Below are 14,760 nucleotides of genomic sequence, written 5' to 3'. Positions count from 1 at the left end.
GTTGCCTTCTCACTGTGCTTTTAAAAGAAGAGAGAAAGTGCCGTCCGTTTGCTGGGAGCAAAAATATGTTCTTTTTCATCTGAAACCATTCCTTGCATCTCACTAAATATTACTGAGCATCCCACAAGTAGCCTATTGTCTTACCTATCTGCAACAGTAAACAGAATGTATTAGGAAAACCTCTTCAGACTGGTGGAACCCAGCAGCTTAGGAAGCTTTGGGGAATAAATATCTGACAGCAGGTGGCTTAAGTAGACCAGCTGTATGGCTATACATAGGAACTGCCACTTAACAAGTTAGGGCAGCTTGTTCCCATAGCTCGTGGGGAGTTGGACACATTCTACTCCCTTTAGACTCTCTGGGCTATAGAGGAAAAACAAGCATTTCATCATGTCCAATGCCTCCTTAATTATGTGATTTTAAGTTGTTCTAAGACATAACAGTTTCTTTTTTATTTATTTTTATTTTATTTTATTTTATTTTATTTTATTTATTTATTTGACAGAGAGACAGCGAGAGAGGGAACACAAACTGGGGGAGTGGAAGAGGGAGAAGCAGGCTTCCCGCCGAGCAGAGAGCCCGATGTGGGACTCAATCCCAGCACCCTGGGATCACAACCCTAGCCTAAGGCAGACGCTTAACGACTGAGCCACGAAGGTGCCCCAAGACATAACAGTTTCATGTGAAGGAGTACAAATGGCAGTCCCAGGACATACTGGACCATTGACCCACTGTTCAAATATCACTAGTCTTCTTCTCCTTTGTGACATAGTCAGTTACCATGGTAACAAGTAGCCAAAGTTTATTAGTGTGTGTTAGTATTTAAAAGGTGATTTATAAGCACATAAATAATTGGCTGTTCATTAACAGGTGGGTCTCCTAAACTCAGCTGCTTTTGGCAATTATCTACAGTATTCCAGAGTTGTGCTTCTGTCCACCTCAGCTGCTTGCCTGTTTGGCTCAGAGAGTATCAACTTTGAAAACAAGGCAAAGAGAAAACAATCCATCAGCAGGGTAGGTGGAGCAGACCTTGTGACCGGTATTGGTTGCTTGCCTAGCAGAGTGCACAGGAGCAGATGGGAGGGAGTACAGGTTGCCCACTTTTAATTTTTCCTTCAAAAAATGTACATACTGTATTCTGAAAATCCTTGTTTCTCAGCAAATTCATTAGGAATGGAGCCAGACTTACATATAAATTGTTGTTTATACTGGAAGAGCCCCTTGTCTAAAAATACCACCCTGAACCAGCAGTCACAGGATCTGAAAGTGCATCAGAATAGATGTATTATTTTCAGTGTTGTGTGTGTGTGTGTGTGTGTGTGTGTGTGTGTGTATGTGAAAGAGAGATTGAGAGTGCTAGACAGAGTTGTATATTGTTTGGGGGTGTTCGAGGGAATGAAGCTGAGAGAAATGGAGTATTTCAATACTCCCAGCGGTAGAGAACATGCTAACCTTGCTGCTGACCACATTTTTAGTATTTGGAGAGACCCTGGATAGCCTGAGAAAACACAGTTTGTGGATCAGAGTCACAGTTTTTCCAGATTGCCATTTTGACAGGCTAGACCTGACTTAGATGATTCTGGGTGTTTGGTTTGGTTTTGCTTTTAATTTTTAAAGACCCTTTTCCATTTCGAATTTTTTCACACAGTTTTGGAGTTTTGAATAATTGTTAATAAAAAGATACACTTATTGAAGCATACCATGCATTCATCTTCCTAATCTATATAGCCTACGAGTACTATTATTATTATTACTTACTGTTATTTTGACTTGAGGTACATGAGAACAAGGGAGAGGGGAACATGGGACGATAACTGGAAGATACCACAATGATAATAAAATGTAAGAGGACAGATTTTGAAGAGGGAAAGACTTTAAAGAGAGAGATTAAGAAGAGAGAAAAACTGGAGGCTAAAAAAGATGTTCCATCTGGTTTCTGCAGCTTCTTTCTTTCATTTATAGACTATCTCAGGAGCCGAGAACAAGGCACAGTCGGCCAGTGCTGCTTGAGGAATGGCATAAAGAACGGTAAGAGAATCAGCTGTGCATTGTCCTGTAGGGTATTTCATAAACTCCAGGAGGTATACAGACCAGTAATGATAGTGTTATATCTCAGTGCCAGAGACGCTGATTACCCCTTCAATTGTTTTAATTTATGTAACAGCATATTTTCTCCCCCACTCAACTAAGTGCCTAATTCCACTGATGAAGCACCTAACTCACCAGTAACTTTGAAAGTGTTATTCAGGTTGATTAAACACTACTCTATTTATGGAAATACCTTTTGTTTTAATAATTGGTAGTGGTTTTTAACTCCACCCTCCTCAACATGTGTGTGTGTGGGGGGGTAATTATCTTGATCCTTTAGCTTGCTGAGATTTTTGAACACATTCTACATTTTCTGAAGAAAACTCTACTACAAATAAAAAAATAAAAGTAACAGGCATTCATATAATTTTTATTGTTTTAGGCATCACTCTAAATGCTTTATATAACTCATGTAACCTTCAAAAAATTTACAAATTGGGTATCATTGCTATCCCTTTTTTATATGTCAGGAAACAGAAGGTTAAAAAAAAAAACTTGCTTAAGAATATAGAAAGGAGCAAATTAGGAACAGACTTAGAATTTGAAAACTTAACACAGGACAGCCTGCTCTTCTGCATCCCTTCATTCCATCAACAAATGTATTGAGTTCCCATAGCTCGTGGGAACTCAATATTATGAAGTAGGAAGTTATAAGAGAATGTAACTCTCACCATAACAAGCAAAACAAATCACGTGAGACACTAAATTAATTTTCCTGAACCCCTGAGAAAAATGACATTGAAAAACTCTTTAAATAAGCTAAACTTCAGGGACGATTACTTCATAGGAGAAAAGACGTACAAAGCTACTCTCCTTGGCTGACTAGCAGGAAAAGAAAACTATCTCCACAGACAGAAAATCAGCAGAATCTTTAACAAAATTTTAAGGCCTGTATGTGGGCTGCCAAGAAAGATTGAAATTCTGAGACTCTAGTGAAGTTACAGAGTAAATCTGCACTCACTCACCAATTCTACTGCCTGTGTCTTTCCTGACTGTTTAGGGGCAGTTCTCCACAGGCTAGAAGGCAGGGGAGGAGAATTGAGAGGGATCAATTTCAACTCAAGATTTCAGCTTCTAAGAGCTGGAGACAGTGTTCTGAGAGGGACTGCTTTGAGGCATTCTGGGAAGAGAAAGATCTTCCTGGGCATACAAAGTATTAGTATGGCTGGAAGAGAGCAAAGAAAACTTCCTAGAAATACGAAGAGCTGGAAGTGCTATAAAAGCAGAAATCTTCATGTTTTAAAAAGCTAGCGCTGGGCAGAGAAGCATAGAAGCCTATGGATCTCACTAGTGCTCAGACCCCAAGTCTGCAGGGTTTCATTCTAATTCCACTTCCAAAACATTTAAAGCCTGTGGTCAAACTAAAGCTGCAACAAATCCCAAACACATCTCAACTAGAGACCAGATTTATTAGCTCTCCACTCTAGATCTTTTCTATAAATAAATATGATTTACATCCATTTTTGTATTGTTTCCTTACACAAAATATCCTTAGTGCCATAAAATTTGCACGACAAATAAGATATATAAATCATGGCCAAAAGAAAATATATGGAGAGAAGCAGACCCAGAGATGATCCACATGTTGGAATTATTAGAGATTTTAAATAAAATATGTATAATCAAAAATCTAAAGGAGCAAGTAGAAAAAGTAGGCAATGTGAGTAAAGAGATGGGGGATTTTAGCAGAACATTTTAAACAAAAATCTATTGAAAAAAATTCCAGAAAAGATGCAGTATCATAAATGAAGGACTCATTAGATGGACTTAACAGCAGATTGGAATCTGAAAAGAATGAGTATCCTAGAAGACAGGTCAATAGAGCTGCTGGTGCTGCTTGTGTGCACTGGTTCAAGTGAGGGTCTGGACCTTTTTGTGAAGCAGCAGCTGAGGCTAATGTGGCACATGCCATGGCAAATGACAAGCCCAAGGAAGGAGTCAAAATTGGGAACAAGGATCATGTTAATTTGAAGGTATTGAGTCTGGATGGTTCTGGAGTGCCATTTAAGATTAAGAGGCACACATATGGTGAGTGCTGTGAATTGTGCAAGACTGTTGAATCACAGATCTGTACTTCTGAAACAAATAATGCAAGATATGTTAAGAAAAAAGAAAAAGAAGATAGCAGGAGGGGAAGAATGAAGGGGAGTAAGTCGGAAGGGGAGAGGAACCATGAGAGACAGATGGACTCTGAAAAACAAACTGAGGGTTCTAGAGGGGAGGGGGGTGGGGGGATGGGTTAGCCTGGTGATGGGTATTAAGGAGGGCACGTTCTGCGTGGAGCACTGGGTGTTATGCACAAACAATGAATCATGGAACACTATATCAAGAACTAATGATGTATGGTGATTAACATAACAATAAAAAATTAAAAAAAAAGATTAAGAGGCACACAGCACTTAGTAAACTAATGAAAGCCTATTGTGAACAATAGGCTTGTCAATGAGGTTTGTCAATGCGGCAAATCAGATGCCAAAGGGATGAGCAGCCAATCAATGAAACAGACATTCCTGCATAGCTGGAGATAGAGGATGAAGATACAGTTGATGCGTTCCAGCAGCAAACAGGAGGTGTTTACTAGAAAGGGAGCCTGCTACTTTACTCCAGAACTCTGTTTCTCCAGACCAAAAGGACAACCTAAATTAGAAAACTGCAATTTGCTTCCACCACATCCTGATTACTACAGTAGAGTTCTCTCAATTCTTTCATTTTCCCTTTCCCCATTCCTTTATTGCACATAAAGTAACTGGTGAATATACACAAGCATATTGCATTTTTTAACTAAATGGCCAGTGATATGGTTTGATCAGCACCAAATGGAGATGAGATAGGGAAAAATTGATTTTATGAAAATATCCCTTTCTCCATTTGTGGCATTCAGCTCCTATCTTTATATCTCAGTGAGTTATTTTGCTCTCAAAACAAAACAAAAAAGAACAACGTAAAAATCCTTGCATACTTTGTTTATTGGAGAATTTCAATGCTTTTCATTTATCACTATAAAACCAAGGACAATTTTATAACTTTTTTGTACACAGCTGTAACATGTAGGATGATCTATCTCAAGTAGGAATAAATTAATCTAAAAGAAGATTCCTAGATATTTTTCAATTCAAGTATCTTGTTATTTAAATAAAATTCTTGTTTAAAATGAACAAAACAAAACAAATCAATAGAAGGCATCCGAACTAAAGCAAAAAAAAAAAAAAAAGTAAAAAATAAAAGAGAGAGAGAGAAGTGTTTGAGATCTGTAGGACAATATCAAACCTATCATGAGTGTAGAAAAAGAAGATAGTGAATAGGGTAAAAAAAAAATATTTGAAGAAATATAGCAGAGAATGATTCCAAATGATTGAAAGATGTTAACACATATCTGATATTCAGTGGACCCCATGCAGAGTACTACAAAACAAAACACGCCTAAACTCTTCATAGTTAAATTGCTGGAAACAAAATTTAATAATTTAAAGCAGTCAGCAAAAAATAGACACATTATCTTCAATGGTACAATATGCATGATAGGTGATTTACCACTAAAAATAATTAGAGAATATATTATTGGACGAAGCAATAATATAAAGTGCTAAAGACAAAAGTCAGCCTAAGAATATTATATATAGATCATCTATCTCTCCTTTAAAAGAGAGGGCAAATAAAGTTATTTCAGAGAACAGAACTTCAGGGAATTTGCCTCCAGCAGCCCTTACTATGAGACATGCTAAAAGTAGTTCTTCAGAAATGAAGAGAAATGATGCCAAATGAAACCCCAGATCTGCAGGAATGAATGAAAGGCATAAAATAAAGTAAATATCTGGGAAAATATAAAAGACGTTTCAGCCTATATCTGTATTTATATCTTATGTATATTTTTAAAAGACTGCCGAGAAGTTAAAAGAAAATAATAATAATATATCAAATGTATTTAGGGATTTTTAGCAAATGTAGAACTAAAATATAAGAAATGAAGTGCATAAAGATGGCAAAAAACCCCACCAAACTGTTTGTGACGTAGCATAATATTATTTGAAGTTAGGCTATAATGAATCTAAGATTCATATTATAAACTCTGAACCTATACTGTCCAATACGGTAATCAGTAGCTACAAGTTGATATTTAAATTTAGGTAAAAATTAATCAAAATTAAATAAAATTAAAAATTCAGTTCCTAAGTTACACTAGCCACATTTCAAGTGCTAGTAACTATATATCTCTAGTGGCCATCATATTGGATTGAACAGATAAAGAAGATTTCCAATTATTTCAGACATCACTGCTCTAGATAAAGCATAAAAATATAACACAAAGATATAAAGGTAAATACTAAAAGTAGGAGTAGAAATGGAATACAAAAAAAATGTGATTTACCTCAAAGAAGGCAGAAAAAAAAAAACAGAGGCATGTTTAATAAATGAGATAAATAAAAACCAAATATGAAGATAGGAGATTAAAATAGAACTATATCAATAATTACATTAAATGTTATTAAACAAAACATTCCACGTAAAAGTCAGAGATAATAAGATTATATAAAAAAAGACATAACTCTATAGATTTTATGTGTAAAGGCAGAGCAGTTGAAAGTAAATGTGTAAAAATAGTACCACTGAAACACTAAGATTAAGAAATTTTAATTATATAAGCAAGATTTGTGTGTTAAAGATACTATTAAACACAACGATTAAGAAATTGGTTGGCTATCTTAATATCAGACTAAGGTGATTTCAAGGGAAAGAATATTACTGGAGAAATAAAGAAACATTTCATAATTATAAAGGGGTTGATTCATCAAGAAGTTATAACAATTCTAAAAGTGTATGTACCCAATAACAAGATTTCAAAATGCATGAAGCAAAACTTGACAGATTAAACGAAGAAGTGGACAAGTCCATGTTTGTGGTCAGAGAGTTTACATAACCATCCCCCAACAACTGTATAGGTATAATTCTACCCCAACCACTGCACACTGTCTTTACATGTGCACATGAATTATCCACCAAAACAGACTACCAACTAGGCTATAAAAAGTCTCAAAAATATTAAAGAATTAAAATCATATAGAATATAGTCTCTGGATATAATGGTATCAAATTAGAAATTGATTTTTAAAAGCTATATAAAAAATGCTAAAGTATTTGGGATTTTACAACAAATGTCTAAATAACCCACAGTCAAGAACGCAAAAGGAAAATTAGAAAAGACTACAAAATGAATGACAATAAAAACACAGTATATAAAAATCTGTGTGATGCAGCTAAAGCTACATTAGAAGAACAGTTAGAGTTTAAATGTTTATAGTAGAAAAGAGTAATAACTTAAAAATAAGTAACTAAAACTTCTATTTTAGAAGCTAGACAAAACAGAACAAATTAAGCCTAAAGTAAATAGAAGAAATAATGGAGACAAAAATATAAATCAACAAAATATAAAACAAAAAAACAGGTAATCAAAATGTTGAAAGTGGAATCATTAAAAAGATGAGTAAGCTTGACAAATTTCTAGTAAGATTTATCAAGGAGAAAGAGAAAATACAATTACATCAAGAATGGAAAGGGACATTACTAGAGACTGCGAAAAAGAAAAGGATAAAAAAAGTTTTACGCCAATAAATTCTACGAATTAAATGAAATGGACACATTCCTTGAACAATACATTTATTTCAACTGATGTAATAAGATAAGAAATAGGCAATCTAAATAGCCCCATGAGTATAAAACAAATTGAGTTCATAATCAAAAACTTTCCCCCAGAGTTATTTCAGGCTCAAATGGCTTCACTGGAATTTTATCAAGTATTGAAGTAAGGTATAATGCCAATTCTACATGAGTTCTTTCAAAAACGGAAGGAGGAAGAAATACTATTCAAAAAATATGGTCTGATACTAAAACCTGGCAAAAATAAGAAAAAAACTATAGACTAATATCTATTATGATCACAGATGCAAAATCTTAAAAACACAGAAACAACCTAAGTACAGCAAGCGGACTCACACACAGTGATGCATCATGAACAGGTGGGTTTTACCCCAGGTATGCAAAAGTGCCTCAACGTTTAGAAAAAAATATGTATAATTCACCATACTAACAGAAAAAAAGAGAAAACAACAACAACAAAACCCCCATATAATCCTCTCAATTGATGTAGAAATATGGCTTTCCCAGTACTCTCCCAAAGAAGAATGCCCTCTCTCATCATTTCCATTTTATATTTTCCTGGAGTTTCCCTTCTGTACAATGGGGCAGGGAAAATAAATAAAAGCCTAACAATCTAAAAGAATAATTAAAGCTGTGCTATTTGCAGGCAAAATAATTGTAAATATAGAAAACCTTCATAGAATCTATAAAAGGACTAGGGCTAAGTAAATTCAGTGAAACTGTAGAATTCAAATTCACAAAAAATCTAGAGTTTCTATATACAAGCAAACAAAAATTAGAAAAAAAGTAAAATTATATACAATATCATTAAAAATATTGAGTAGATAAACAATCTACTGAAAAAGATGAAAGATGTCCACACTGAAACTATGAAACACTGTTGAGAAATTTAAAAGACTCAAATAAGTGAAGAGCTATGCCTATGTTTACTGACAAAATTTAATATTTTAAGGATGTGCTTTTCTCTCTTAACTGATCTATAGACTTAATGTAATATCTATCAAATTTCCAACAGGCTATTTTGAAGATATTGACAAACTGATTCTAAAATTTGGGTAAAAATAAGAAGGATTTAGAATAGCAAAAACAATCTTTTAAAGAAAGTTAAAGGACTTAACACTATCTACTTCAAGACTTATTACAAAGCTACAATAAACAACAGACTGGAATAATTGACTTAAAGAATTAACATATAGATCAATGGAAAATAAAGTCCAGAAATAGACCCACACATATAAAGTCAATTGATTTTCAGATAAGGCACCAAGTTCATTCAATGGAAGAAAGAAAAATCTTAAATGATATTGGATCAACTCAACCCTTATACTCCATAAATAAAATATTAATTTGAGGTGAATCTTAGATTTAAATTCATAAAGCACAGAAAAAAATAAGAATAATATCTTTGTAACCTTGGGAGTAGGCAAAGATGATTTCAACACAAAATCAATAACTCTAAAAGAAAAAAACCAGTAACCCTAAAAGAAAAAAATAGATAAATTGAACTTTATCAAAATTAAAATTTATATCTCATTGAAAGAAACATTAAGAAAATTAATAGGCAAAAAACAGACTGGGAGAAAGTTTTCATAATACATCTATTTGACAAAGAACTCATATCCAGAATATTAGAGAAACCCTATAATACAATAAGAAAAGGACAAATAATAAAAAGGTGCACCCAATTACAAAACAGTAAATGATTACAAAATAATAAATGACTTGAATACATACTTCACAAAGAAATACAAATGGCCAACAAGTGTGTGCAAATGTGTTCAAAATGTCCAAAAAAGGTCCAAAAAGAGCCTGTAAAAGAATGTCTACAGCGACTTTCATATTCATAATTACACAAATATCCACCAACAGAATGAATAAGCAAAATGTGTTATGGTCATGCAATAAAAGGAGAAACTACTGATAAAGGCACAAACATTATGAGGAATGAAAAACCAGCCACAAAAACATGACTCAATTACTTTATATTATTTCCAAGAATAGATAAAACTAATCTATGGCAACTGAAATCAGAAAGTGGTCATCTCTGTGGGTGGAGAGAACGAAGCGGAGATTGACCTTAAAACGACAAGAGGGAATTTTCTGGGATAGTGTAGATGACCTTAATAAGAAAAAGAATAGGCAAGACACAGACTGAAAAAAAAGTTTTCATAATACAAATATCCGACAAAGGACTCATATACGGAATACATGTTTTCTACACATGGTTACATTCTGTACATGATTAAATAAAATGGCTAAACTTCATGAAGCCAAATGCTTAAGACCTGTACAAATTATTATATTTAAATTACATCTCAAAATATATATATTGACCAGTGCCAGATTCTGTGCAACTCATTGGAGATACAGTGATGAACAAGACTGTTCTCATAAAATTAGAAAATCCAATAAATGGACTTTTTTAGGCTATTCAAGGACTTACCTCAACTCCATCCTTCTCTTTGTTGTCCACATACTTAACTATTGTTTCTGTACATAATATAGTGAAAGTGTGTTACAAAAAGAAATCAGGAGTCTTGAGTTTTTTTCACATTTCTGTCCTCGACGATCTTTGGGACCTTGAATAAGCCATTTATCCTTATTATACTTACCTGCAAAACAAAGGTGTCAGTCCAATATCCTTTCAAGCCCTTATTTTTATTGGTTTTTATTCTTATTACATACACTAATGATGATATCATTTATTTACTGTGAAGCTGTAAATTTGAGGGGGAAAACTGTGCATCATAGAAGGAGACAGCCCCAATTTCTTGACCATAACTTGGTAACGGTCATAACTTGCCAGTGTGTGGTATTGCCACTGAGCCTTTTCTAGTGAGTTAAGCTGAGAGTTTACAGAAAATGAGATCTGACTAGTCTGGCCTTTATTTGAATTCTAATTGCCTTTTTTTAAAAATGGCTTTTTCAGTCATGTTAATTTTGAGAGTGACCAACCCAGATCTCAAATCTCCAAATCAAAAGGCCCCCATTGCAGAAAAGGCTTTTTAGTTTGCCAGGTACACAAAGCTATCTTGTTTTTTAAGTGAATTAGTTAAGATTCAGAGATGGGACAGAATCTAAAGTCTGTAGGCCCATAAAACATTCTCTCTTAGAAACATTTAGAGAACATGCAAGAGTAAATTGCTCTCTTATGAGGTCTGCAGAGGAACATAATACATAACTTGCTTTCGTTGTGATTTTTAAATTTTCCCTTTCTCCCAAATTGCTTAATCACTTTTTGGTTAGAGAAAATAAGCCTCAATATGGCCAAACCTCTACCCAAAGACCCCACTCCCTATCCCATGCTGCTCATAACCTCTTCTTGTCACTCTTCTTCATATTCGCCCAATGCCTTTCCTTTCTTTTTGTGCACAGTTTGAAATTTACTTATGTCAATCCTTTTCCCTATCAGCTGATACTCATAACTCCTTAACATTTTAACATTTTGTAATATCATTAATTCATTCATTAACTCATTTCCACAAAAACTTACTGAAGTAAAAACAAAAACAAAAACATGCAAGATGCTATGTAGGTGCCAAGAACAGAAGGGTGAAGAATCTCCCTGCTACCTGGGGGTTTATACTCTAAGATTTACATATATAGTCTATATTTTTAAACATATTGTCTAATTTTTTTTTTAAGAATTGAATGTGTGCTTTTTTCCTTTATTAAGTCCTCTTACAACCCTTTGGTCTGTGAGTGTGGGCTTAGATTTACTTTTCAGTGCCCTTGATTCAAATGATCAAAGCACACGAAGCTTCGAAGCTGCAAATTACCACTACAGTCTTCAGAATGACAAGCTTCTTGCTTAAGAAACAGTTTCTCAGCATTCTAATATGTCCCCAGGATCTCCCTGTGAAAGTAGTAAACAGAAAAACAACTGGGGGAAAATTAGGATGTGTATGGTCACTGTTCTGTTTCTTTTGTGGTTTTCTGCTTCTAGCGTTTTGCTTCTAATTCTTCCATTCATATATTGATTGGTTCATATATTGATTTATAAATACGTATTTAATGCCTACAATGAGCCAGGGAGTATACTAGATGAGTAACACCTAATCCTTGTTAAAGGAGCTCAGAATCAAAAATTCTATTTCAAACTGTTTTGACACAACAAACATGATTGCCTTTGCCAATCGAAAAAGTGGATTTTTCCCACTGTTGAAATAGATGTTTTCAAAATAGATTAAAAGATATTTAAAGGTAAAAAGACATTTTTAATGGTGAGATATTTTACTAAATAGTTTCTAGGGTGTGTGTGCACATATGTGTGTCTATGTTTGTGCGTGAGTATATTGCCTTACATTTCTCTTAGTATCATATGCCTACAGAGGCTTTTTCAAACTATCTTTAATATAAACTGCATTCTAAAATAGCCTTTAAAATAAACAAAAGATGACAGAAAATAATTTTTAGACAAGATACTGCATGCAATTTTAAAGTATAGATTTAAAACGTCTTCATTGCATCCTCTGACAACACAAAATACAAATGATGCCTCCCCCCCACACACATTCAATTTGGAAGATGGTGGCAATATTTTTTGTTTATTTAATTCACATAAAAATTATTTCATTGTTATGGATAGTAACAGCTATTCCTGTTCCTCAATGAGTATTTATTGACTTGAAGCTTCTGTAACAATCCATTTCATCAACACTAACAGCTAGTTACTAGTAGTATCTACATTTATAGGTGAGAAATCTAAGGAAAATCAATGTTAAAGAACTTGACTTGTTAAATATTTAGTACAAAATATAAGATAATGAAATTTGATAGAAAAGACACAAAATCTGCCCAGAAGAACCTTTAATAATTAACAATTATTTTAAAATCATGAACTGTAGTTAAAACTTATGAAAAGTTGGTTAAAGGATGTGACTTCTTTCCCTGACTAAAACATGCCTTTGGGAAATTTTTATTTCCTTGTCTTCATCTCCCTCTTGGCATTTACCAATCCTGAATTTCTCCTTGTTTTCTCTCTTCTTTTCTGCAATTGAAAAGCTTTAAATGACTGCTGAGCAGCCCATCTCTCTATGTTCTAAAGAGACCCTTTGCCTCCTGGGAGAAATATAGTATGTTGTACTCGTTTGGATACAAAAAAAGGACTACTTACTTACTTTTCTACAATTGTAAATAGTTCTCTAATCTTTTCATTATTAATTAAATGTATGAAAAGTTTTAAAATTATAACATTCTCAGTCATTTTTCATAAAGCCCCATGCTATCTCATTTTGCATTCCTCTAAGAGTTCTGTCCTGTCTTGTTCTGTGAAGGCTCCCTGTGCCCTTTGTCATTTTTCCATGGTGTCTTTATCTACTTATACTATGAGCTCCCTTCTCCTAATCCTCTTCTCATACCCATTATTTTCCAGTATTATTAGCCTGGTTTCTTTTGACACAAAAGCTTAAAAGCCACTGCCTATTTCTGTGTTGCCAACTTTTCATGTCGCTGTCATAGTGACACCTTAAATCTCTGACAGCAAATGTCAAAATCTCCCAAACTGCACTGTAGACCAACTACAGCTAAATTTAATAAAGTATTGGGCAGCTCTGATTAAAACAATTGGCACCCATGGGAAAAAATGATATTGGTGGGGTCTAAATCCAAGATACTGGCTATTTCAAAACATAGGCTTGACTTTGTATATTATGTTCAAAACAAGTTAGTTAGTCCTTCTTAGTACTTTGACCAAAAATTTTAGTGACTTTCTACAGGTGAATGGGGGGATTGGCTTGACTAGGCTATCCTAAAAGTTCAAGTATTTTCCATAGTTCCATAGAAAATAACAGAGCAGGGAAATAAAATAGAAAAGGTTAGAATTTAAAAAGTAGTTAAAAGCCTACTTAGTCCTTGTTCTCTACCAATTACCTACAAACTTTTGACTTTTACTTTCTAATCTTAATATACTTACTCTAAAGACAAAACTCTCATTCCCTCCTCTGTTTTTTATTCCTTTGGCATTTTAAAATATTCTCTTTCTTTTTAATTGCTAGTAAATACTGAATGAATTTCCTTTTGGAATAGGGATCAGAGCAGATTTGTACAACTTAGCTACAAAACCTCAAAACAATCTTTTAAAATGTTTTCTGAACCATGGCTCAAAAATAGGTTTTTCTCTATTTAACCTTTAAAAAAATGGTTTGAAATGTAAAAGGACAAAGCAATTCTTAAACACAGCCATAGTGACATCCGCCAAAAGCCAAAAATATCTCATTGGTTTAACAGGCCAAATTTGTAGTCCCTACGAAGTCCTAATGTTATTGTGAATGCCCTATGATGGGTTACATGGGTAAAGTGATGTGTTTGTAGAATTACGTGGTAATTCAAAGAGACACTGATAAGCTATATTTTGTACTTTTGTTCCAGATGCAGGAAGGAAACATTTAATCCATCTACTTTGATCCAAAAAACTGTCTTGATGACATTTGGAAGGATTTAATGACATTTTCCTTGGTTCCAGCTCTACTATTCAGCCATACCTCATTGTATATGATTAAGCTGTAACTCTGCAGACAGTTATAGGGCCCAATGCCTCAAGTTCATAATTAAGATGCAAAAACAAAAAATGAAACAAACAAAAACTCCAACAACAACCAAAAAATAATTTTGCCAAGTACTCCTTTCCCAATAATTGACTTGAAATGCTCTCTGTTCTCTACTGAGCTCTGAGTTGTGAAGCAGTTCCTTGGATGGGGACTATCAGACTTGACTCACACTAGGATCTTTTCTAACTGCTTTCATCTCCCAAATGCCTACCATGATTCAGAGGTTACCAGATGTTGCATCTAGTAATAAAGGTATAAAAATGTAGGACTCTGTGGTTGCAGAGTAAATCAAAGGGAGCCATAACCGACCACTGCATAAATAATGGGCCAGCGTTATGAGTGGAACTGTGTCCCCTAAAATTCATATGTTGAAGGTCTAACCACCAGTACTTGAGATGTAACCTTATTTATGAATAGGGTCATTGCAGATGTAATTAGTTAGCTAGGTCATTGGATTATCCAACACGACAGG

At 34.1% G+C, this 14,760-nt stretch overlaps 1 long non-coding RNA gene and 1 pseudogene across 1 annotated transcript; both read left to right on the top strand.

Annotated features, from left to right (window-relative positions):
* The first annotated feature begins 864 nt into the window (after positions 1–864).
* Positions 865–14,551, top strand: LOC113917817. The gene is made up of 3 exons (XR_003518367.2): positions 865–1,014; positions 1,963–2,028; positions 14,110–14,551. It is a non-coding gene; the product is annotated as an uncharacterized LOC113917817 (long non-coding RNA).
* Positions 3,999–4,669, top strand: LOC113917816 (annotated as a pseudogene).
* Positions 14,552–14,760: the final 209 nt, after the last annotated feature.

This window comes from Zalophus californianus, chromosome 1 (genome assembly GCF_009762305.2).
Source record: "Zalophus californianus isolate mZalCal1 chromosome 1, mZalCal1.pri.v2, whole genome shotgun sequence".
NCBI lineage: Eukaryota > Metazoa > Chordata > Mammalia > Carnivora > Otariidae > Zalophus > Zalophus californianus.
This window is presented reverse-complemented; position numbering and strand designations above follow the sequence as displayed.